Here is a 23,870-nt window from a genome sequence, read left to right as displayed (position 1 = left end):
AGATCACAATGTTCCTGTAAACCTCCAACAAGACAAACATTATTCCCTGTTCTGCAACTGTTTATCTCTATGTGAATGGAAAAGTGTTATACACTTAAAGGTCAGAGCCTTGAGAATGGGCTATCCTGGATATTTCAGGCAATAGACATCATTCTTTTACAAAGGTACAGAACCAGCATGACTAAGCACAGGAAATGGAGCACAGGGTTAGAGCCAAAGGAACAGATCAAATGTGGAGTCAGATTTGTTCTTCCCTGCTACACCCCAAGAACTATAAGGCTATGAGGTACTGTATGAATGCAGGGGTGAGCGGTAACAGCACTGTCCCACTGCCTTACTGAAGCTGGAGGGCATGGACAGTTGCAGACTGCCCCACTCCCTGGCTGGTGCAGGAAAGTATGAGTGGTTGCCTAATTCTCCCACTCCCAGCCAAAGCTGGTGTGTACACATAGCAGGGCACTCTCCTGCTGCATTGCTGAAACCTGTAGGGTGCACAGTCAAGACATTTTCTTGCTTCCAGCTTAGTTTTATTTATCTTTCCTATTGTCTTTGTAGTCTCTGTTTCATTCATTTCTGCTCCAATCTTTGTTATTTCCTTCCTTCCACTAACTTTGGACTTAGTTTGTTCTTTTTTCAGTTCCTTGCAGTGTAAAGTTATGTTGTTTACTTGTGATCTTTCTTTTTTCTTAATATAAGCACTTATGATAATAAACTTCTCTTTTAGAACTGCTTTTGTTGCATCCCATATGTTTTGGAGTGTTGTGTTTCCATTTTCATTTCTATCAAGATATTTTTTGATTTCTCTTTTGATTTATTTTCGACCCATTGATTGTTCAGGAATGTGTCACTTAACTTCCGTATGTTTGTAAATTTTCCAGTTTTCCTCCTGTTATTGATTTCTTATTTCATATGCATATGATCAGAAAAGATGCTTGCTTTTATTTCAGTCTTCTTAAATTTGTTAAGACTCGTTTGTGGCCTAACATGTGATCTATCATAGAAAATGTTACATGTGCATTTGAGAAGAATGTGTATTCTGCTGCTTTTGGATAGAATATTGTTTATGTCTGTTAGTTCATGTGGTCCAATGTGTAATTCAAGCCCAGTGTTTCCTTATTGATTTTTGGTCTAGATGATCTATCCATTTGTGAAAGTGGGGTATTAAAGTCCATTGATTGATTGATTGATTGATTGATTTGAGGTATAGTCAGTTTACAATATTGTGTCAATTTCTGGTATATAGCACAATACTCCAGTCATATAGGAACATACATATATTCATTTTCATATTCTTTTTCACCATAAGTTACTATAAGATACTGAATATAGTTCCCTGCGCTATACAATATAAACTTGTTGTTTATCTATTTTATGTGTATTAGTTAGTATCTGCAAATCTAGAACTCCCAATTTATTCCTTCCCATTCCCTTCCCCCCTGGTAACCATAAGTTTGTTTTCTATGTCTGTGAATCTGCTTCTGTTTTGTAAATAAGTTCATTTGTATTTTTTTTTTTTTTAGATTCCAAAGATAAGTGATATCATATGGTATTTCTCTTTCTCTTTCTGGCTTACTTCACTTAGAATGACATGTACAGGACCATACATGTTGCTACAAATGGCATTATTTTATTCTTTTTTATGGCTGAGTAGTGTTCCATTGTATAAATATACTACAGCTTCTTTATCCAGTCATCTGTTGTTGGACATTTAGGTTGTTTCCATGTCTTGGCCATTGTAAATAGTACTGCTATGAACATTGGGGTGCAGGTGTCTTTTTGAACTAGGGTTCCTTCTGAATATATGCCCAGGAGCAGAATTACTGGGTCATATGGTAAGTCTGTTCCTAGTCTTTTAAGGAATCTCCATACTGTTTTCCATAATGGCTATATGAAACTACATTCCCACCAATAGTGTAAGAGGGTTCCCTTTTTTCCACATCCTCTCCAACATTTATCATTTGTATAATTATAGTCATTTTTTATTACTGTATTGTTTTCCATTTCTCCCTTCAGGTCTGTCAACATTTGCTTTGTATACTTAGGTCCTCCAGTAATTTGCATTTTCAGTAAGTTCCTACGTCATGGTGATTATACAGCCCAAGACCACACTTGGAGAACAATTGACCTAAACCCATGGAGATGAGATAGTAAAAAAATATATTGGCATTTAATTTCTAAGGATAAGCTTAGTAAGAATTTGTAAGCAATTAAAGATATTTATAGATCTGCATATTTTTTAGCCTATCCATTATATAATTTCTCTGCATATGACTTGGCTATATTTAGCCTGGACTGTCCATCTCACTCTCCTTCCCTCACTCTTCAACTTTGATAACACCATTGCTGCTCATTTCTTCTTTGCCTGTTCTGTCCTGATTTCCCTTCCCTTAGCTAGGTTTCATTAGGTACATTTGGATAACTTTCTGCCAGATATGGGGCCACATTTCTTGGCTCCACTCCAATTGTCAGAGCTCAGAGCCTGGGAATCTATAATAAAGATAATACATAGTTGAAGTCTAATTTCTGATCAGTGGTATGAGGTGACTTAAGGTTTAAGATGATTGTTTAAGCACACAATCTACCTTATTCTTGGGACTTCTTTAAAATATAGAGAAGGAATAAGAAAAAATTATAAGCCACTACAACAAAGGAAATGGAAGAGGAGGAATAATGAGTGGTGAGAGAATTCATTGAAAGCAGATTGACTGTATTGCCTGGTGAGCTGAGACAAGAAAGCCTCATATAAAAAGTGCTGCTGTCATGGGGGGAACACATTTTTTCAGGGAACCAGATAGATCTGGGCCCTAGAAACGCCAAATTTCAATAGAGCATGGGATTGATATGTGGGGCCTAAAACAAAGGGATTGACTGAAATTTTGCAGACAAGAGATAAGATGCCCCTCTTCAGCTCAGCAAACGTTAAAAAAAAAAAAAAGGGGAGTCTTTCCCCCTTATTTATGTATAGGAATTGAACACACTGGAGAAAATCAAAGTTGTTAGCAAGGTCCCTGCATTCACACTCTCCAGCTACTCAGTATTCACAGCCAGATTTCTTCTTGGCAAAATGTTAATAACTATAGACATCCAAGGATCACCAGAAATTTGAGAAAACTGGAAGAAAGAAAATAACCAGGATATATAAATAGCAACATATTTTGGAGGAAACAGAGCAGGGCACAGAAGAACTTTAAAACATTATATTACGTTCTGTAATTAGTATCTGTGAAGACTTGGATTTGGAAAGAATGCTCCCATCAAACAGGAAGAGAATGGTAGTTAAACAATTTACGAGAATAAGAAAAAAATCTCTTGGAAGTTAAAAAAAAACGCATAAAAATATAAATAGAAAACATATTAAAAAACAGTTAGAATTAGAATAGAAAACATATTAAAAACCAAGTAGAAATCTAGAAAATGGATCAAAAGATAAAAAGGGCAGAAACTATGAGAGAAAAGAGGCAGAAAGTCTCAATCTGGGAGCCCTGTCACAGAGCTGGTTTTGCTCTTCAGTGTCTATGAGGTTCTTTCCTCTGTTGACTCACTGCTCTACTGTGTTTCCCAGCCTTCAATGCAGTTCTGAGTTCTGGGGGAAGTGAAATATGTTCTACAGTTGGACCCTAACATCTGTGAGATCTTCCCTGCTCCCCAGATGGGTACATACTAGGTGGGTACAGAGAATCCAGCAAAAGGACTCTGAGGCTCTTAAGGGACATGTAGTCACTAGATGGAAGGAGCCTGGCTGCCTGAGTCACTGATTGGGGCAGACCTTCCCTGTCCCATCCCCTGCTAGTTGTCTCTCCACCAAGCCGCATTACATTGTTATGTCAGTGAGAAATACATCCTGGGTGTGTTACATTACTAAGATCTTGGTGCTTTTTGTTACAGCATTTAGCCTATTCTGCTAATACAGCTACTGACTACTAGGAGTTCCATGAGGAGAGAACAGATAAAGAGAATGGGAGGAAATTATCAAAGAAATTATAGGAGAGATTTTTCTTAGCATTGAAAGACATGTCTTTATATTGAAAGAGTCCAGTAAGAGATCAACAGCATAAATGAAAAATATGGCTAATGCCCAGAAATAATACTGTGAAGTTTTAGAGCACCAGAATTATGTGATGAATTGTGTACCCCCCAAATTCATACGTTGAAGTCCTAACTTCCAGTACCTCAGAATGCTACTGTATTTGAAGAAAAGGCTTTTAAAGAGATAAATAAGTTAAAAATGGGATTGTTAGCATAGACCCTAATCCAATATGACTTGTGTCCTTCTAAGAAGTGGAGAATAAGACACAGATAACACAGAGGGATGACTACATGAAGATACAGTGAGAAGGTGGCCATCTGCAAGCCAAGTGAGACCTTGAAAGAAAATAAACCCGCTGACCCCTTCATCTTAGACTTTTAGCCTCCAGAATTTTGAGAAAGTTAATTTCTGTAGTTTAAACCACTCACTTTGTGGCATTTTATTAAATCCTAGCAAATTAATACAACAAAAAATGAGATCATAAGTGCCTCGGAAAACAAAAACAAAACAGGTCACCTGCAAAAAGAATGAGAATCAGACTGACTTTGGACTTCTCTTCAGCAACACTGGTTAATTGAAGACAATGGGGCAGTTCCCTTCAAAGTTCTAAGGGAAAAAATAATTTCTAATCTAGATAGTTATACTCAGATTAGGTATTAGTCAAATGTGGTGACAGAATAAAGATACTGTCAAAGACAGAAGAGCTCCGAATGTTTTATCTCGCACACATGATTACTTATGGAAGTTATCTGAAGATACATTTCATCAAAGAAAGATGTAATTCCAAAAAGAGGAAGAGATCAGCTTCAGGTAAAATAGGCCAACATAGAAGAGGGATGAAGAAAGGCACCAGTAGAGATGTGGGCAGGGTCAAAGTTCAGCTGACAGGGTCCAGACGTCCAAGTACTGATTCTATAGTGCCTGAACAAAGCCCCACTGCCCACTGATCTAAGGTTGGCAGTTTTGAAAAATAAAAATATATCCCATGAAATATTTGGGATATACTTTTACTAAAAAAATTATTCATTTTTCTGAAATTCAGATTTCACTGGGAGTCCTGCATTTTGCCTGGCAACTCTAGTTTTTGTATTTCTTAGCACCTGGCATGATGTGTGGCACTAAGAGGCACTCATTAAGCAGTCAGTGAAATGTCATCCAGAAGGATTCTGCCCTATAGGGGTGATGGAGAATTTATCAAATAAACAAAAAAACCAATTGAGAAACTGTAAGGGACTATGGAGGGGCTCAGAATTTCTAGCTCTTTCACTGCTTCTGCATAATTTCAGAGACAAAGCGTGTGACAGACACATCTTATAAAGTTCACATTTGTTTACTCATGAACATTTACTTCATCGGCAAATCCTTTAACACACTCTGAGTCTATAATGTACTGTATGCATTATTTGCTCCAAATCTAACATTTAACTTTGCAACATGAACTTTTATTTTTGGAATTTCTGCTTAGTATAAAATTTCTTGTGTTGATGAATTCTCTCAAACTATTTTTAAAGCATTTTGTGCTGTGATACATGGATTTGGAAGTTCTGCATAAAGTTCTATAATATTGAAAAAAGTCACAGAAACAAAATGTACTAATCAGTAGGGGCTAATTTTCATGTACAATTTGAAATAACTACAGTTCTTCATTTTAAAGAAATGTATTGCAACAGAAATCTTACTGTGTTTACCCTTCAGAAATAAATTTCTTGGCTTTTTTCTTGTTTTGAAGATGTGGTAAAGTGATAAATTAAAATTCACAGCTTATCAGTGAGTGTGACAGAAGATTTAAAGCAGAAGAATTTAAAAACAAACCTTTATATTTCAAAAAATGTAAGAAGTGCTTCTTAATTAATTTTCCACAGTTTTTTTCTTTGGGGATAAAAACCCACATTTGATCTGCATTTGATTGACTGCAAGACAAAAGTCAAGTTGGTCTAATTTAAAGTGACTTGCTCTTATCATACGATGTCATCTCCTATTTTCAGCAGAGATAGAAGAAATTGAGTGAGAAAATTGAAAATCATTTTAATGCTCCCCAAAGAAATTATAACATGAGCTGGAACATATGGGTAATTTGTGAGGTAAAGTCAGAGATGGAGGCTAATCATTTTCAATGTAATTCTTGTGGCTGAAGTGTTCTAAACTAAGAAAAGCTTTCTTTTTTTTTCCTTTCCTTTTCTTTTTTGAAGACAACACTCTGATCAGACCTCTTCAAACTTTGTTCATTTGGAACTGAGATATTGAACAAGCATGAGATAGGATAAAAGGCAAGTCTATTTTGCCCACTGCTGCTCCTTTAAAATTTATTTAGTGGAATAATCTTTTCTTTTCCCTGAATGGAGGACTGGTTCCATTACTTTTTTGCTCACATTTAGGTAAGAGACTGTACTAAAGTCACTTTTGGTCAAAACCAGTCTCAGTTCAAACACTAGAATGTCCACTGCCCAACAGTGATCAAAACATTGATAAATTTTCTCTTGCCAGTAGGGCACATCGATTAGAATGGGGAGGGCCTTTTTCCTTCTCACTCCATTAATATTTCTCCTCCTTTCCCAGCTTGCTAACTGTGTTTTGACCCTCCAGTGTTAGGCTCAGGGGAAAACGGGGTTAAATTTTAAGTGGTTGGTGCAGTCTCTACCAGCTACAATTTTCAGTGTCTAGTGCAAAATGAAATGTAGGGTCCCTTGTTCAAAAAGCAGGAAAATTGTCTTTAAAAGCCCTCAGATATAAAGCTTCTTTCTTCCATAATCTCTCTCTCAACTTGTCATGGTGTTTTTACTTGCAATTTAATGTCATTCTAAGGAAAAAAAAATTAAAATTATTATTTTATTGTTCATCTGTATATTTTGAAATGGCAGTTTTCAAGGCAAATATAAGAGCATTTAACTTGTATGCAAAATCCCTGAAATTACATAGCTTGTATTTTGTAGCTGCCACCTGTACAGAACAATGGAAAGGCTGCGCAAAACTCACTCGGCTGCTTTTATTCCACTTCTGGATGCATGTACATCCTACTAATGCCTTGTACTTTGGGCTCACTAATAAGTAAGGGAAGACTGAAGGACAAGGAACTGCGAATCACACTGTCTTTCCCTTTCCTTCTGTGTCATCACTTTTAGCACAAGTGGTTAGTAAATTCAGGGAAACAAAATGTGTAAGAAAGAATTTGATTAGGGCTCTTTGGTCATTTGTATTTTTTAGAATGCCATTGCCTGCTCTTTGTGTTTGAAGCAAGTTCTGATTAACATAAAAGGCATGGCCTCTGGGCTCTGTCAGCCACCTCAGCTTCCTCAGTTAGAGACACATCTACCGTGTACACATGTGAGTTTCACTGAACTCCCACCCATCGTGGGTCCACTGGAATTCTTTGCTTGTGAGACATCATAAATCCTCTATGCAAATGAGCAGGAAGTGACAGACACAATCATCCCATTGGACTTATAAAATACTAGTTCAAAGAGACAGTTATTAAGGATCTGAATACCCAGAGCATTAGATAAAGCATGGAGCCCTTCTGAGCGCAGGGGCTATGTAACTGCACTGGTCTCACGCCATGAAGCTGATCCTGAGTACACTCGTCCTCTGTACATAGTCTCTTGCTATTGGAGTCCCACTGACCCTTCCAGGTAGTTGACTTAGGCAGGCTATAAGCTGACTCCTATGAGGCCGACATCTGGACTACATTCAACACTCACATATGGTTTGACTGCAAATACAGCTACCTTTCATATGCAGCAATGACCCACCTTTGCTTTGCTCCCAAAGCAGCTCTCCGAGCCAACCTAGGGAGACCACTGACCTTTGTATCCTAAGCTGCTAGAAGACACAGCTCTGTCTCTCCAGGTGGTCTCACTGAAGCATCCTTCCCTCTAGGCTCGAGGTGAAGGAGCAGAAACCTCTCCATCCTTTCTTCTTAGTGATCTGATGAGTTAGAGCTCCTAATACAGCATCCTTATCTTTCTCACAAAGTCCTCTCTCCAACTGTACTTTTTCAAGTATTTTATATCTCCCTCTGGGTACAAGCCAGACTTTGATCTGGTTTTTGGATAATGTCTTGAAAATCTGCATACTTTTTCCCCCCTCAAAATCACTTTGGTATCTGATGTCTATCCTACCTCAGTGCCTCAGCTGAAACTCCCAAATTAAACATTCTGTTTCATGTAAATTATCATACTGCAGTACAAAGCACGCCATAAGCATAGGTTTGGATAAGTTAAATGTTTGGTCGTTTTGAGTTTCTTTGAGTACATACAAAATTTGCCTATGATGCCTATGAATCTCCTTCCAGAGGACAAGATGCCACTAAGCTTTCAATCTGTCTTGAAACTCATAAAATAAGGGCACTGATTAAAAGCAAGCTCATTAGAAGTTGGTCTGAGGAATTCAAGCATTTTCTCTCTCTATATATTGATAGCTCATTACTAATGCTTCACCTAAGACCAAACTATTTGTATGGCGATAACATGCTGCAGGGGGAAAAACAGAGTTCCAATCGCAGAGAGATCTGAATCTGACTTCTCTTTCTCCTACTTCTTACTTCATTACCCTGTGAAAGTCACGTAACCTTCCTAAGCTGTAATTCCTCATCTGTAAAATGGGAGAATAATGCGAACTGTCTTGGGTTATTTGATGATATTATATGTGTGGAAATTCGAAAGGCTCAACCAGTTACTTGCCCTGATGAATATGGTCATTTGGTGGAGAGTTTTAAGTTTATTTGATGGAGAAGTATTGTCGTTTAAATAGTCACTGACAGCAGCCCCTTCTTATAAGAGTAGTGTATATTGCCTTTGCTTTAGCACAAATCTTTTTGACGGGGCTATTTGTTTATGAGAATATAGGCCTCAGGGTATGCACCAGAATTTGAAGAAATATGAGGAGAACTAAAGTGCCCTGTGTTATAGAGTAAGAAATTTAGAGTCTAACACAAACATAACTGTAGTGTCACATCTATCCCTGTCTCTTATCCAAGCAAACATATGTCATTAGGTGGTAGTGAGCAATGTAATTTTCAAGAAGATGGAAGGGTGTCTTAAATCTCAGGTGAACAGCAATTTCATTTCGAGAAAGCCCATCAGATAGACTTATTTTTATCTGCAGAGTGGCCCTCCTCAGCCTCCATGCAGCCTCTAGCTCCTGGTTCCAGGCTCGTCCAAACTCCCAATCTTCCTTATATCCCTTTTCTTAAGCAAAGCAATTTAGCTTTGCCCAAGTTTTTCTGATTTTGCGTCTTCATAGTCTTCACTGAACTCTTTCTTCAAGTATGTGAAAAACCATTACAATGAAAAATTATGTGCTCAACAGAAAAAAGGTCTTTTAACTTCTGGGATTCACTCTCCTTAGAATTTGTAAATTGTGAATGTTTGTAGGCTTTTCATCATTTTTTTTTTCTTGTCAGAGGAGTTTCCAGGAATAGCTTAGATGTAAGAGAAGGTGGCCTGGAAAGCTGTGTAAGGGGGCACAGAACTTCAACTGGCCCATATGGCACTTTGTGCAGCTCCAGGCAGATGTGGTCCTGCTGCAAGACATGAGCCCCAGATTGTGGAGCAGAAAATGAGCTGAATTTTAGTCCCCTACTCACCACTTTAGCCAAGCATCCTTGTGCAGTGAATAACCTGCACAACTGTATGTGGTGGCTCTGGAGAGGGAGGAATAAAGTAGCAAGTAGAACCTTTGGGAAAGGTGACTTGTGAGACGTTGCTGATGCCTCAGGGGCTGGAATAATTTTAAAGGCAGGATTGGCTAATGTTCAATTGTAAAGATATCTGCTGAGAAGCAGTATATAATTTCACTTACCCTGGCGCCATCATTAAAGCTGTCTACTAATTAAGTCTTGAGTTGGTGGTACTTTGAAGAGTGGAGGGTAGAGTCTGAGTTCGGGTGATACAACACTGGCCCGAGGTAGAGAGATGACTGGGGACTAGAAACAGCGATAATGTAGGTGTGATAAGGAGCAGTCTTCAGCCTAACCACCCTTTCACAAAGATCCTGGAGAAGTGTGCTTTCATCACAGGAGAAGGCTGATACTTCCTTTCTGAGTGGAGTCCATAACTAGATCATAGGGTATAATGCTGAAGAGCGTGAACTCAGACCGCTGGAGTCATAACCCAGTGTGGGGGGTGACCCCCAGTGGTCCCCATCTTCTGTGTTCACACCCTGTGTAATCTCCTCTCCTATAGGGTGGGCTGGATCTGACTACTAACTTTTAGGACACAGAATATGGCAGGTTGGAGGTGATGTCACCCCTGAGATACGTTACAAAAAGGCTGTGTCTTTAGTCTTAGGCACTCCCCTTTTATCCTCTCTTACTTGCTCTAAGGGGAGACAGATGGCTGCCAGATTGTAAGCTGCTTTATGGAGAGGACCACGTGACATGAAACTGAGGAATTTGCTGGGCTATAACCAGCAAAGAACTGAATCCTGCTGACAGCTACATGAATGAGTTTAGAAGCAGGTCCTTTCCCAGTCAACCCCTCACGTGAAACCTCAACCTTGACAAACATCCTGAGAACAGTCTACGAGATAACTTGGGGTGGGAACACCCAGCTTCACTGCTCTATCAGTTATCTGTTGTGTACCAAGTGATCTCAAAACTCAGTGACCTGAAAAAAGCAGTAACATTTATTATCTGTAGTTGCTGTGGGTCAGGACTTTGGGAGGCGTCCACCTGGGTGGTTCTGGCCTGAGATTTCTCATGAGGTTATCATCAAGATGCTGGTTGGGGCTACTGTCCCCTCAGGGATTGACTGAGCTGGAGGATTCACTACCAAAGTGGATCGGTGACGTTGCTGGCTAGTTGATGGTGGGTAGGAGGCCTCAGTTCTTTGCCACATGGCCCTCTCCTTGTGACTTCTTGTGTGTCCTCACAGTATGGTGTCTGGCTTCCCCCAGAATAAGTGATCAAAGAGAGTAAGGTGGAAGCTGAAGTTGTTTTAATGACCTAGCATCAGAAGTCACACCATTACTTTTACCGTAGCGATTGACCCTACAGACCATCCCTGATCTAGTGTGAGAGGGAACTGCCCAAGGGTATGACTACAGGGAGCAAGCTACTTGACCTTGGACTGGTTGCCCAACATTGCTAAACTTTAGTTTCTCCCATTCTGAAATGGGGATATAATGGTAGCTGTGTTTTAGGGTTTTAATATTTCAGATATTAGCACTTAGTAACCACTACATGCAAATTCTTTCTCAGTCTAGTTTAGTTTAGTAAGTTTTCTAAAAAGGTTTGTGTGTCACTAGAAGATGATGAGTGTTTCTAGTCCAGCCATCTTGAGTTAGAAGCGAGCCTTATGTGTGTCCTCAATAAATGTTTGCTATTTTCATCATTATTATTACCAGTTATGAAGATATTACTGCTTATACTGCATAGCTGACCCATCTTTCTTAACACAGTTTCAGAGGGATTCCATAGATGATTTGTTATATGATATCTTACAGCTGAAGTTCACTGGGAAGCTATCTAATAGCAGCTCTTGATTAAACTACATTTAACACGTTATGACCTAATAAAATATTCTGGCTGGTGAGACTGCCTCATTACATGTCACAGAAATTAAAAGTGCAGCTTCTAATATAAGTGTGCTGTCCTTAATGTGCTACTAGAGAGCTTTTCGCTGACAGGGTCAACAGAATACAGAACATGCCTGATCCACACTATCTGCAGATCAGTTCAGACATTCTGAGTCCTGTTTAGACTGTAGAGGTCCTCAGCCCAACAGTCTATGAGAAACTGAGGCCCTCAGTCTGAAAGTCCATGAGTAACTAAAGCCTACCAATAACCACATGAACTTGGAAGTGGATTTCTTATCCCTAGATGAATTGTTGAATCTTGATATGGTCATAGTCCTAGCTGACAGCATGACTGTAACCCCATGAGACACTCTGAGTCAAAATTACATAGCCAGACTGCTTCTGATTGTTGACCTCCAGAAACAGTGAGATAATAAATGTTTGTTATTTTAAGCTGCTAATTTTGGGTGTAATTTATTATGCAGCAATAAATAATGAATACAGATTTTGGTGCCTAGAAGTTGGTGCTGCCATAATGAAAACCTGAAATTTAGGAGTGGCTTTAGAACTGGGAATTGGACAAAGCATTAGTGAAATTCTAAAGTGCCTGAAAAATCTGTTAATAGAGGCTTATTGGTCTCTTATAAGACCCTGAGGGTGATTTGGTGGCAGAAACTGAAGAAAAAGGGAATCCTTGTTATGTAGTGGCAGAAAACTTAGCAACATCATGGCTTGTAGTAATGTGAAAAGTAGAAAATGCACTTTGTGAATTCGGTGATCTAGCTTAGCAGTTTTCCAAGCAAAGTGTTGAAAAGTGCTGCCTGGTTTCGTCTTGCTGTTTATAGTAAAATAGGAGAGGAATGGATTAAATTGAGGTAGGGCTGTGAAGTACAAAAGAGCCAAGACTTGATAGTTTTGAAAATTCTGTTTTTCCAGATGGCAACTGGTACCAAAATTAAGAAATGGCTTTTGATCAAAGATCAAATCTAGGGCACTGCCAGAACAGTGGTCTAAAGATGAAGCAAACGACGTGACTGTCAAAACTTCTGTGAAGATCTCAGAAAGAGCAAAGGTCATGCTCACAGCCATAAAAAGGGCCCTTTAAAGAGATTGATGGTATATCTCACAGATTCTCTCAGTGAAACAATAGTTCTTCTAGGAAGCTGAGGTCTTTCTGCCTCAGCCAAGGCTCAAAGGAGAGAAGAGCTTATTTCAAGATTTGTAAATGTGACTTTTATCTAATGGAGTAAATCCCAAGATGATTCACAGGAGACCCACAAACATCTTAAAACATTGCCAACTTGGACTCAGGGAAATAGAGGCAGTGTGGAAAGAGGAGAAGCTTTTGGACCCCAGGATTATACTGGAAGGAAGGAGACTGTGAGAGCTGTTTTGCTGTAAACACATGCTAAACTTCACAACAAAAGGAAGACTCAGAAGGCAGAATAAAGAACTGAGAAGGTAAAGTTGAGTCAGGGAAAATTTTTCCCAGGCCTTGAAATCTAATCAAGGAACATCCAACCTTTGGCCAGCTGGATTTCAGAACTACCATGGAACAATGAATTCTTTGTGTATTCCGTTTTTTCCCTTTTTGACAGGTATGTATATATATATATATATAGCAGTTTTTCAACACCTGTCCTCATTGCATGTTGTGTGCGTGTAGGAAGTGGGGGGAGATGACTTGTTGATCAAGAGGTATGCAATTTGAGGAGCTGTACTTAAGAAACTACACTTGAGAAGCCTCATCAACACCCAGACCTAATTTGGTTGACAGGATTCCAAACTTCAAACTCATACTATAATGGGATGAAACTTTTGATGCTTTGGGAGGAGATGAGGAAATTTTGCACGTAAGAGCAATGTGAACCATTGGGGTCCATAGGTGTCGACTGTGGTGGGCACCACCTAAGATGGCTTCCAATGATGTTCCCTCTTAGTATTGCTCTTGTTATGATCTCTTCCCGGAATGGGCTGGACCTAGTAAATCACTTCCAATGACTATAACACAGTCAAAGGGATGGGATGTCACTTCTGAGATTAGATTTCAGATAGACTTGGCTTCCATCTTAGATGTGTATTCTCTCTTTCTTTCTTGGATCACTGCTACCAGGGGAAGCAAGTTGCCATATAGTGAGGATATCTATAAAGAGGTCCATGTGGTGTTGCAAGGAAACAACCCTCTTAAGGGGTTCACCCCAGAAGGAACTGAAATGTGGCAATAACCATGTGAGTGAGCTTAGAAGCAGATCCTTTGGCCCCAGTCTGGTCTTGAGATCCCTGCAGTCCCAGGTGACAGCTTGTCTACAGTGTTATGAGAGGCCCTGAACCAGAACCACCCAGCTAAACTGGCCCCAGATTCCTAGCCCTCAGAAACTGTGAGATGATAAATGTTTGTTGTTTTATGACACTGAGTTTTAGAGTAATTTGTCATGCAGTGATAGATAACTAAGAGAGTGTACTTTCTCTTTCTGCAGACTGGCTTCTCTGCTGACCCACTGCTTTCACACGAGATTGCACTGCTTACTGATCATAATTGACTAGCCAGTTAATTGTGGTCTCCGGATTCCAATTTTAAATTTTTGGAGAAAGAATCTCATTGTCCCGGCTTGGGTCAGAGGTTCCATCCTGATTCTATTTCCTTTACCCAGAAATGGTGGAGCATTGAGTACATAGAGCTGCCTTTTCCAGGCCATTGGTGAGTTATGTGCTTATAAAGACAGTATCGAGGGAATGATGGGCCTTTTTAGAATTGCTGCTTTGAGAAAAGGTTCCCCTAAACTGTTTTTGTGTCTGGCAAAGTGAGCATGATTATTCATACATAACACAGTGAATCCAGGGGCTATAACATATTCAGAAGATTCAGTGAAAGTGCCATAGGATGATATTAACAGTGGTACTTTTAAATAGTTATACATACTAAATGGAAGTTAATGCTGGTTGCAACTCAGCAGTAATTAGTAAAGCTATTTGCACAGTATTTTCACTAAGGTAGTTGAGCTGACCACATTTTTTCCAGGCATAGCTGCACAGGTGATGGCTGGAGCTGTCGAGTGAGTGCATTGAGTGACTCCTTCAGGGAGATGTTCTCATTCATCAGGAATGATTCAGAAGTCTGTTTGGAAGGAATTGGCTTACACCACTGTGATGGGGAAGGAAGACTGCTGTGTATGCCCGGGGGCACTAGAAGTTACAGCTAACATTTTATGTTTCATTGGTGCTTTCTAGTTGCAAACTGCAGTGATTTTTTTTGTAGAGTAGGTTGAACTCAGAATTGTATTACAGTAATAAAGGACTGTCTTGTTGAAAGCCCTTTTCCCTTTTCTGTTTGATTATTGTTACCTTACATTGCACAGTGACTGAAATGTTCTAGAGGAGACTGTAAATTGTACCCTCAGATAGAAAAAAACCCACCCACGTATATGTTTCAGTGTTAGGAAAGTGAAAGTGAAAGAAGATTTGAATAAAATATTTAGAACAAAGAAGACTAAATGTATCACAGTATCAAAATGGTTTTGAATGTGAATATGTGTAGAATAATATTCACCTCTAATTGACTACCTAGTTGTTTCTGTAATTTTGACACTGAAGCTTATACAGTGAGATTAAGGCACAGGTGAATGTGCACACCTGCCTCCTGAACTCTGGGACACCGGGTCAGGCACCAGTAGTCCCAGTTCCTTGGGGGCTCCTAGGCATTTGTGACTGTTTAATAATTGAGGAGAAAAAAGAGACTGCTTTAAATATTGGGAGGGTTGGGGGACAAAGATGTTGCTCCGAGGTGGGAAAGAGTTGAAGGAATGAGCCACTTTTCAAATACAGGAAGGCTGAGAGTGTGGCCTAGGGAGGCACCACCTGAAGCCATCCCTGGCCCAGCCTCCTGAGGAACTTGGTGTTCGTTTTGGTACAGAGGGTTTTGTAAAACTGAAAGAGTAGAGCTATATTTTAGGACTACAGGATCAAAGTTCATCTATGTTATTTGAAAGAAAGTCATCTTTTCTGCTCTTCATTTGGGGCAGAATATACAGTAAACTTCCAGCAAAGCTGGTGCCATTAGGCAGCTTTGAAAAAGTGCTGGCCAAGACAGTGGCATCCTGAGCTTTATAGGGTTGCATGAAAGGGATGAGAGAAGGGAACTAACCAACCACACCCATCCTTCTATCTAGTTATGGTGATGTGATCCAGTTTCCTTCCAAAAACCTTTTTGTGTCAATTCTAGCTGGGGGTCTGCAGGAAGAATGAATGGTTAAGTTAAATGTAAAATTAAAATAAAAAATCTGAAACCCCATACTCTTATCCAATAGTCACCCAGACCTTTGAAGTTGTCCCTCGAGGGGCTGACATAATCTGGAGAAAGAATAGCTAGGCTTGCCCTGTGGAAGACTCTTTTTCTAATTAGAAATCGTGGATTCTCATTCAAACCACTGAGATCCCCTGTCAGCAAATGGAATTAGGCTGCCATATTGATGTCCACATTTGCAATATTTGTATGAAGCAGTAATGGGGCAGCCTAAACATGGGCTGTGCAGAGCAAGCAGATTTTGTATATGTGAAGGCAGCCATTTTTCCAAGGTTGGGGCAGGCTGGCACTCAGCACCCAATCAGTTAGCCTCCTTTAAGTCTCCTCTCATTGCATGCCCCATGGGCGCTGTCAGTTTGCATCCAGTGGCAGCAAAATTCTCATTCTTTCTCTTGGCATGATTACGAGACAATTCTGGAGAGAGACTAGAGAGAAGATAGAGTGCACAGCCCACATTTTTGTTCTATAGATACCAACACTGAAGTGTGCTTGTAAGTTAAGATGCTGTACTTCCCACTGCGTTAGGCAATAAAATGCTAAGACAGGGCACCTTTGTTGAGACTAGAAAGAAAAAAACACTCCGACACAGTTCAATTATAGCAATGGTTCTTATGTTAAGATCACCAAGGGAGCTTTAAGAAAATTCTTATTATCTGTAACAATTAATCCAGAATCCAAGAGTATTTATTAAAGCTCTCCTGGTGATTTCAATGTGAAGTCAAGGTTAAGATTACTAAATTACAGTCTCAGTGCTCCTTAGAACTGCAAATATGGAACTCAGAAATATGTACCTAATGCTACCCCTATGAAGTCACATTTCCAATCTCTCAGATAAAATCAACTTGTCCTTGTGGCTGATAGTTTCATCTGAGTCTGTCTGTCTGTCTGTCTATCTATCTATCTATCCATCTGTCATCTACCAACGTATCTACCTATCTACTTATCTATCCATCCATCCATTTATCTTGGAATGGAAGGACGTGGCTATTCCTTGGAGAATCTTAAATGAAAAGGTGAACCAGATATATGTAATTTAGTAGGCAATTAATCATTAAAGATTTTTAGCTGGCAAAGAAACATGGTTGAACTTGCCTTACAAATTATCTGAAAGCAGTGGATTTCGTGATGGGAGAGTGGACCAGGTCAGGCCAGAAAAGGGTTTATTTTGCAATAGTAAGGTGAGAAGGAAGAGAGTTTTTAAGATTTTGATGATGAAAATGGATAAGAGACTAATATGAGAGAAAGAATGTTTACCAAATAAACATATTTGCTTGACTGAAAAAATTAGAATGATTCAAGGAAAATCTGGCTGAGTAAATATTTGGAAACCACATGGGGCTTTCTTCTGTTAAACTCAAGGTCCTTTTCAGGGCCAGGCTAATCTTCCCCATTCTCCTTTTCCTGCTTACTGCACCCCCAGGCCTCCTGCCTGGTTTCCCTCCTGCTTTCAAGCTGCTACCACTCAACTCATTCCTTGGATTTTCCAAGACTGATCTTGGAGTGGGACACAGTCCTTTGTTCCTTATTGCACTGGAAGGCGAGCACCCAGGCCCTGGAAATTTTAAATATTTTATTGCATATCACTGTGTATAGTCTTTTTCATGAATGAGGACCTGGGCATCATTCTTTTCACTGTTTTTACTCAGCCCGATAGCAATTTCCTTATCAGTTATCTAGTGCCACAACAATGCTGGGTGACAACCACCCCAAACTTAATGACTAAAACAATACATTTATTTAACTCATGAGCTTTCAGGTGAACTGGGTGGTTCTCTTAGTCTTGGCTGGGTTAATTCATGTGATGACTGATCATGACTGGGATCTTACACAGGTTGGGTGTTGGACAGCTCATTGTCTAGTCTAGAAAGGCCTTACTGGGATGGTGGAGGGTCTGTTCCATGTCTCATCCTCCAGCAGGCTGCCTGGGCATATTCTTATGATGAAGGCAGGGGAGTGAAAAACAAGTGGAAATATGTAAATGCTTTTTCAGGCTTCTGCCTGCTAACATCCAATGGCTAAAGCAAATGACTTGGTCGAGCCCAGAAATCAAAAGTGAGACAGAGTACTTTGGTCAGAGAGGATGAAAACTACAGAGTTACAGGGCAAAGGCAGGTGTACAAGAAGCGGGGTGAAGAACTAATGTAATCAATCCTCCACAGTCTTTTTTCTCATTCTCTCCATCACTTAATTGAAGGGTCAGCCTTCCCCCCTGTTTATACTCAGAGTCCTTATGGAAACAGCTCAGGGGAGATTCTGTTAAATCCTTTGTCATTATTCCTAGATTGATATTTTAACCCAACTTTCTAAGTCCTTGGTAACAACAACAACAACAACAACAACAACAACAACAACAACAAATCTAATGATAGTAATAATAACAATCAAATCTTACTCTGTAACAGCCATCATTCAGATTTCTTTACTGGCATTATGGCATTATTTAGTCCTCGTAACTACTCTTTTAGGAATTGCTATCCCTTTGCAACCACTTAGCATTTTGATGAATGAATTTTTTTATTATCTATTTTGAAAGCAGATCCCAAGGAATGAATATTTTAATAACTGAGATGTGGGAAATTAGCTTTATTGACAATACTGACTTTGTATGAGCAACGTAACCTTGCATTAATAGACTGCATTTATAGGGAACTGAAATCAGTAAGATACTCTTAGCCCCTGCCCCAAACTATAACCCACCCCGCTCTCCCAACTACATGATTTATCCATTGACTTTACTTTTCCTTTATTTTCTCATGTTGACAAAAATTTTTTCTAAATTTATGATGATATACAGAACTTAACAGGTTGTATAAACAACACAGCAGAAAGAGAGAAGTTCAGTTAGAATATTATGAAAAATTTTTCCTCCATCGTCTTGCAGGAACCATAAAAAATGGGTAAAGGTAAGTTTTATTCATCTGCAGAAGCATGTAATATGTAACCACAAGAAAAAATCAGTAGTATTCTACACATACATTTCACATTTCAACTCAGGGCATCTATCAAAACAAGAAGTAAGATTAGATTCATATAAAAATGTTTTATGACTCTGCAATTTCCCACCTTTTCTTCTACTATGGGGTTGTATTGGGTCTTGGTGAAATTTGGTTCAGGTGCTCAGTGAATACCAATAGAAGTTCACTGAGAATTACCCCAAGATGATGGTATCATTTAGAGCTCTAAGTGTGCCATGGAAATGCATGTTCCAGATTATTAAATTTTACCACTTTAAAAGCCAAATTAATTACTTTCTATTTTAACCATTTTTTGAAGGAAACCTAACACAAATGTGCTATTTTTCTGCTTCCTGAACTAAGCATACCAAATATTTTATTCATTTTGAGATGACTAGGTCTCAGATTACTACTATGAATAATTTTTGTTTTATATGTTAATATAGTGTTTTCATCAGGGGCTAGTGAGTTATGTAGGTCTGTTTGATTAATAACTTTAGGTTTTTTTAAAAATAAGTCTGGTGATTTCTTGCCTGTATTATCTCTCCCTTACTCTAGGCTGTTTCATTTTGACAATTCCCTTTCCTTGATACTTTTAATCTATTTTTTTCTATAACCCTTATTTCAGTATAAATCAGATAAACATTCAAAACCAGTAGATTAAGTTATATTAAGTTATAATTCAGTAGTCTTTTGCCCAAGAGCCTGAGCCCCATACTTCTGAAAATACAGTAAATGCAATTTATTTGTTCAATTGAAATATGTTTGAATGCAAATATCATATTTCATTGAATCTGAGATGTCAATTATAATACAGAACACTGTTGTGTGGACTACTAGAAAAGAAAAAATGTTGCATATTATAAGATGCATCTCCAATTTAGAGCTGTTAAAATGTGGAAAAATATGACTGTTGGAGATGAAATATGATATGTGAGTGAGATAATGGGATATGATGTGGTTATAGCAGTGATCAAAGCAGGTAATATCTCTAATGGTGCTTACATTCAAATATAAGGGAGCAAATAATGATGTCAGGTGATCATGGGTGTTCTGAAGAAGAAGCTAGGCAAGAGGAAGGAAAGTGGAAGTGGGAGTGTTCTTTTAGTAGAGAGTATTCCAAGAGTCAGGAAGGCATCTCTGATCAGATAATATTTGAGACGAGGCCAGACAGAAGGGAAAGAGTGAGCCATGAAGTGGGAGAAGATAACTCCAGGTAGTGGCGACAAAGACTCTGAGATGTTTGGGGTGTTGGAGGAGCATCCAGTAGACCAGCATGGCTGCAGTAAAAGAAAGGAAGGAGAGAGTAGAGAGAAAAGACATTAAAGAGATGGTGAGCTCCAAATTAGGTCAGGCCTTGCAGACGCGGCAATAAGAAGTCTGAATTTAACTCTGTGATTGATAGCAAACTGTGCAAGGATTCTGAGTGGAGAAGTTACATGACCTGTTTACATTTTAACAGAAACTTTGTGACTTCTATGTGAAGAAAGACTGTTGGGGAGAAAGGGAGTGGAAACAGGAAGATCAGTCAGGAAATGATTACAACTATCCATCTGAGAGATGATGGAGGCTTAGACCAATGTTGCAGTGATGGAGGTGGGGAGAAGTGGCTGGATTCTAGATTTATTTTGAAGGTCAATCTTATAGAATTAACCTTTGATGGAATCTCATCAAAATCCATAGTTGATGGATTTGAAGATGGGGGTATGAGAAAAAGAGGGGACTTCAAGGTTTTTGGCCCACGAAGTAATAAAGTTGACATTTGTTGAGATTGGGGAAAACTGAAGGAGGAGGGACAAGGTGAAGGAAGAAGAAATGAAGACTTTGGTTTTGTACACACTCAATTTGAAATGCCTTAGCTATCAAGTGGAGAAATGAGATAGGCAATTGGATACATGAATCTGAATTTTAGAGGAGAGACCCAGACCAGAGAAATAAATTTGAGATTCAAGAAAAAGAGTGAACAAAGCTGCTAATTGCTGCTCATAGACTGAGTAAAATAAGGATGAAGAATTGACATTGGATTTGTCAATACAGAGTTTTTCAGACAGAACAGATTGGAGTGGATTCAGGAAAGAATGGGAGGCAATTCTTGCAAAGGGGTTGTGTTGTAAAGTGGGCCAGAAAATGGGGTAATTGCTACTTTTCCACATAAGTTTGAAACCTTTTCCAATTACTTTTGATATCGTTCTGTAAGAAGCCATAGCAAAAGAATGTTTGGGCTGCAGGGTATATTACTTCTTTGATGTCATATCTCAAAAGACTTGGTCCAGAAATGAAGTAAGCTCAGATATACTTTCCATTCAAAGCAAACCACGTGTTCTTTATAATTTACATTGCTTTTTGAAAATTTTGAGTGGCATTGAAGATAAAAGGACAAGATTTGCAAATACAGGGTCCAAAAGAGACAACCACCTTGTGTTCTAGAAATCACCTTAGTGTATATGGAGATATTTGTGTGAATAAGTGCCTAGGGAGATATAACTTGGGCTTCAGATACTACTTTATGTATTGATACTTCAGACATTACCTGTCTGAAAGGATAACTGGGTATTCAGCAAGAACTCAGAACAGCTTAAAATACAGGGAGGCTCCAATATGAAATTCATGCTGGGAATTCAAGTACCTGCTGTACTTCTAGGGTGGACAGCTGCAACTTTTTAGAAATAATTATTTGAGGATTGATTGATTGTGCTTCAGTGACCTGAAATATCCATAAGGTATAATACGGTTCCATTAATAAGCAGTTCCAGATTTCTGCTGGCTGGATAACCCCTAACACTGACCTCAAGGCAGGATAACAACCCCACTCCTTTGAGTTTCTTCAGACCCTAGTCTTCTCAGTGGGTCTCTAGGTGGTGTTTCACAAATGATGGGACCAATCCCTGCTGTTACTGTTCCACTGGGTAGCACACCATCCACTATGCCCTGGATGGCCATGATACTCTGCTGTAACTTTTCTTCTGGGTACAGGCAGGTTCAATATAGCCATAATTGAAACTGTCCTCGAAACTTTAGGCCCTGTTGCTAAGTCTTGTTCATCATGCCAGATACCACCATCTTCCCTTGGAATAATTTCTTTTCTAGGGACTCCGTAATCAATTTACCTTCTTCTCCTCACCTTTGCTGCCTGGGCATGCCATCTATGTCTGACTCTAATCTTGGACCATACTTGAGTCGTTTGTCTTTGAGGCTCCTCCTCCCTCATGTAAATCAGTGGATGTAAAGAGATACTAGGACCCAACCCTACATGCCAGATGGATCCAAGTCATCTCATCTGTTTCCAGGCAACTGGGAACACTTTGGAGCAACATATGGGTTTTGGAGAAGGGGAGAAATTCTAGTATGAGGTCTCTGTGTTTTCTTCCCCTTACAATGCCAGAGTAGCTTAGATCCTTCGAGAAGCAGAAAGAGAAATGGAGTTCAGGTTCTCTGAACTACCATAAAAACCTGTCTGGAGGCTTAAATTGATGGTGAGTATTGCTGAGATCTAGAAAAAAATAAAAATATTTGTGTTTGTGTGTGTGTGTGCGTGCACGCATGCACGCCTGCTAGTCTGCCTGCTAGTGTGGAAAACTTGTTTCGTCTTCTTTTTCCTTTACTGAGTATAGGACATAGCTTGAAAAGAAATTCTCTGAATGATTTTGCTCTTAGAATTTCGAGAGTTCAGATGGGTGGGGAATGCATTGAAGTTTCGTTTAGAACTGCTATTAAAAAGCCTTTGTGTGTAGATGATGATGCTACTGACACATTCTCTTGGCAGACTAAGTGTTTAGTGGTGATTTTCGTTCTTCCCAGCAGCAGGGATGAGTCTGAGCTGAGATATCCTTGCTGCTCTCCAGGTCCCCATTTGTGAACTGGTTGGCTGCCTTCTGGGAAGGAAGTTGATGGCTGGGAACCGTTTTCTCTGTGCAGTGTTAAGTGCTCCTTGTGGACCCTGCTGCCAGAGAGATGACGAAACCCTGGCGAATTATTGTTCATCTTGAGCGGCTCCTAATGTGCTTCCCTACTGAGGGGAAGTCGAAAAAGAAAAGGAGGCTGCAGCCGGCAGGTGCCGACGCCTTCCTCTCTTTGGCCGGTCCCCAGCTGCCGGGTCTTGCTTTTGTGGATGCGGTCATCATGCGGGCAGCACAATCCATATTCTTAGGACAGCTGCTTATAAACCAGCAGAGGCAGCCGGCAGGTGAACCACTAACACGTTCTGCTATAAAATATTTAAAGAAAGCTGTGAATTTAGTTTTCTTTTGATTAGGTCTCCAGACCTACACTTCAGTAGCTTTGCCGAAGGGCCAGAATCAAACCAGAAATACCCCCAAAGCCCATTTAAGTACTTTGCAGTGTTTACTTAATATTTTAAAGATAAAAAACACTTTGGAACATTGAGCACTCCAAAAAAAACAAAACCTATTTATGGACCCTGAGGGCATTTCACCTTTAAGACAGCAAAGCAGCCAAGAACTGAAGAAGTCTTTTATTTTTATAGCACTAGATTATATAATGGGATGAGTCAGCTTCAGTGGGTCTTTTAACTCTTTCTGCTCTGCCTTCTGGTGTGTGAAGGATAACCTCTAGAGAAAATACTGCCCTTTCTTAAGATGCCTTTCAACACTTTTTATTTAGAATGTTTTAACTAAAGAAATAACCAAACATGTTTTCCCATGATACAGGGCTTGAAAGGGAAACAAAAGTACTGTAATAGATTTGTAATAGATTTCTGATTCAGAATCAGAAAACAGGGGTTTTAGTCTGGCTCTCATATTTATTGGTTATGTAACCTCAGGAAAATCTCTGCTATGCCAATTACTAGTTGTGTGATGGTGGCCAGTTACTTGTTTTCTCTTCTGTAACATAGGAGAATCAATAATGCCTACCTCACTGAGCTGGTGTAAGAATTAAGAACGCAGATACAGAGCCTAGCGCAAATCCTTGCTGATTTCAACTGTCCAGTAATGTTCAGATCTGTTACTAGATCTGAAAAGAAAGCATCTGATTTTAACTCTAGTGTCTCTATTTGTAAAACAGTGACAATAATGTACATCGCATAAGGTTATTTTAAGGTTTAAATGAATATGACATG

The 23,870-nt window shown here is 39.3% G+C and overlaps 1 long non-coding RNA gene across 1 annotated transcript in view; it reads left to right on the top strand.

Moving 5' to 3' along the window:
* The window catches only part of LOC116153535 (uncharacterized), a 795,234-nt gene that overhangs the window by 124,985 nt on the left and 646,379 nt on the right, over positions 1 to 23,870 (top strand). The window contains exons 3-4 of the long non-coding RNA XR_010380957.1: positions 12,476 to 13,137; positions 14,017 to 14,237. This is a non-coding gene — a long non-coding RNA (uncharacterized LOC116153535). The remainder of the gene's footprint in view (positions 1 to 12,475; positions 13,138 to 14,016; positions 14,238 to 23,870) is intronic.

Source organism: Camelus dromedarius, chromosome 5 (assembly GCF_036321535.1).
Source record: "Camelus dromedarius isolate mCamDro1 chromosome 5, mCamDro1.pat, whole genome shotgun sequence".
In the NCBI taxonomy this organism is placed as follows: Eukaryota; Metazoa; Chordata; class Mammalia; order Artiodactyla; family Camelidae; genus Camelus; species Camelus dromedarius.
This window is presented reverse-complemented; position numbering and strand designations above follow the sequence as displayed.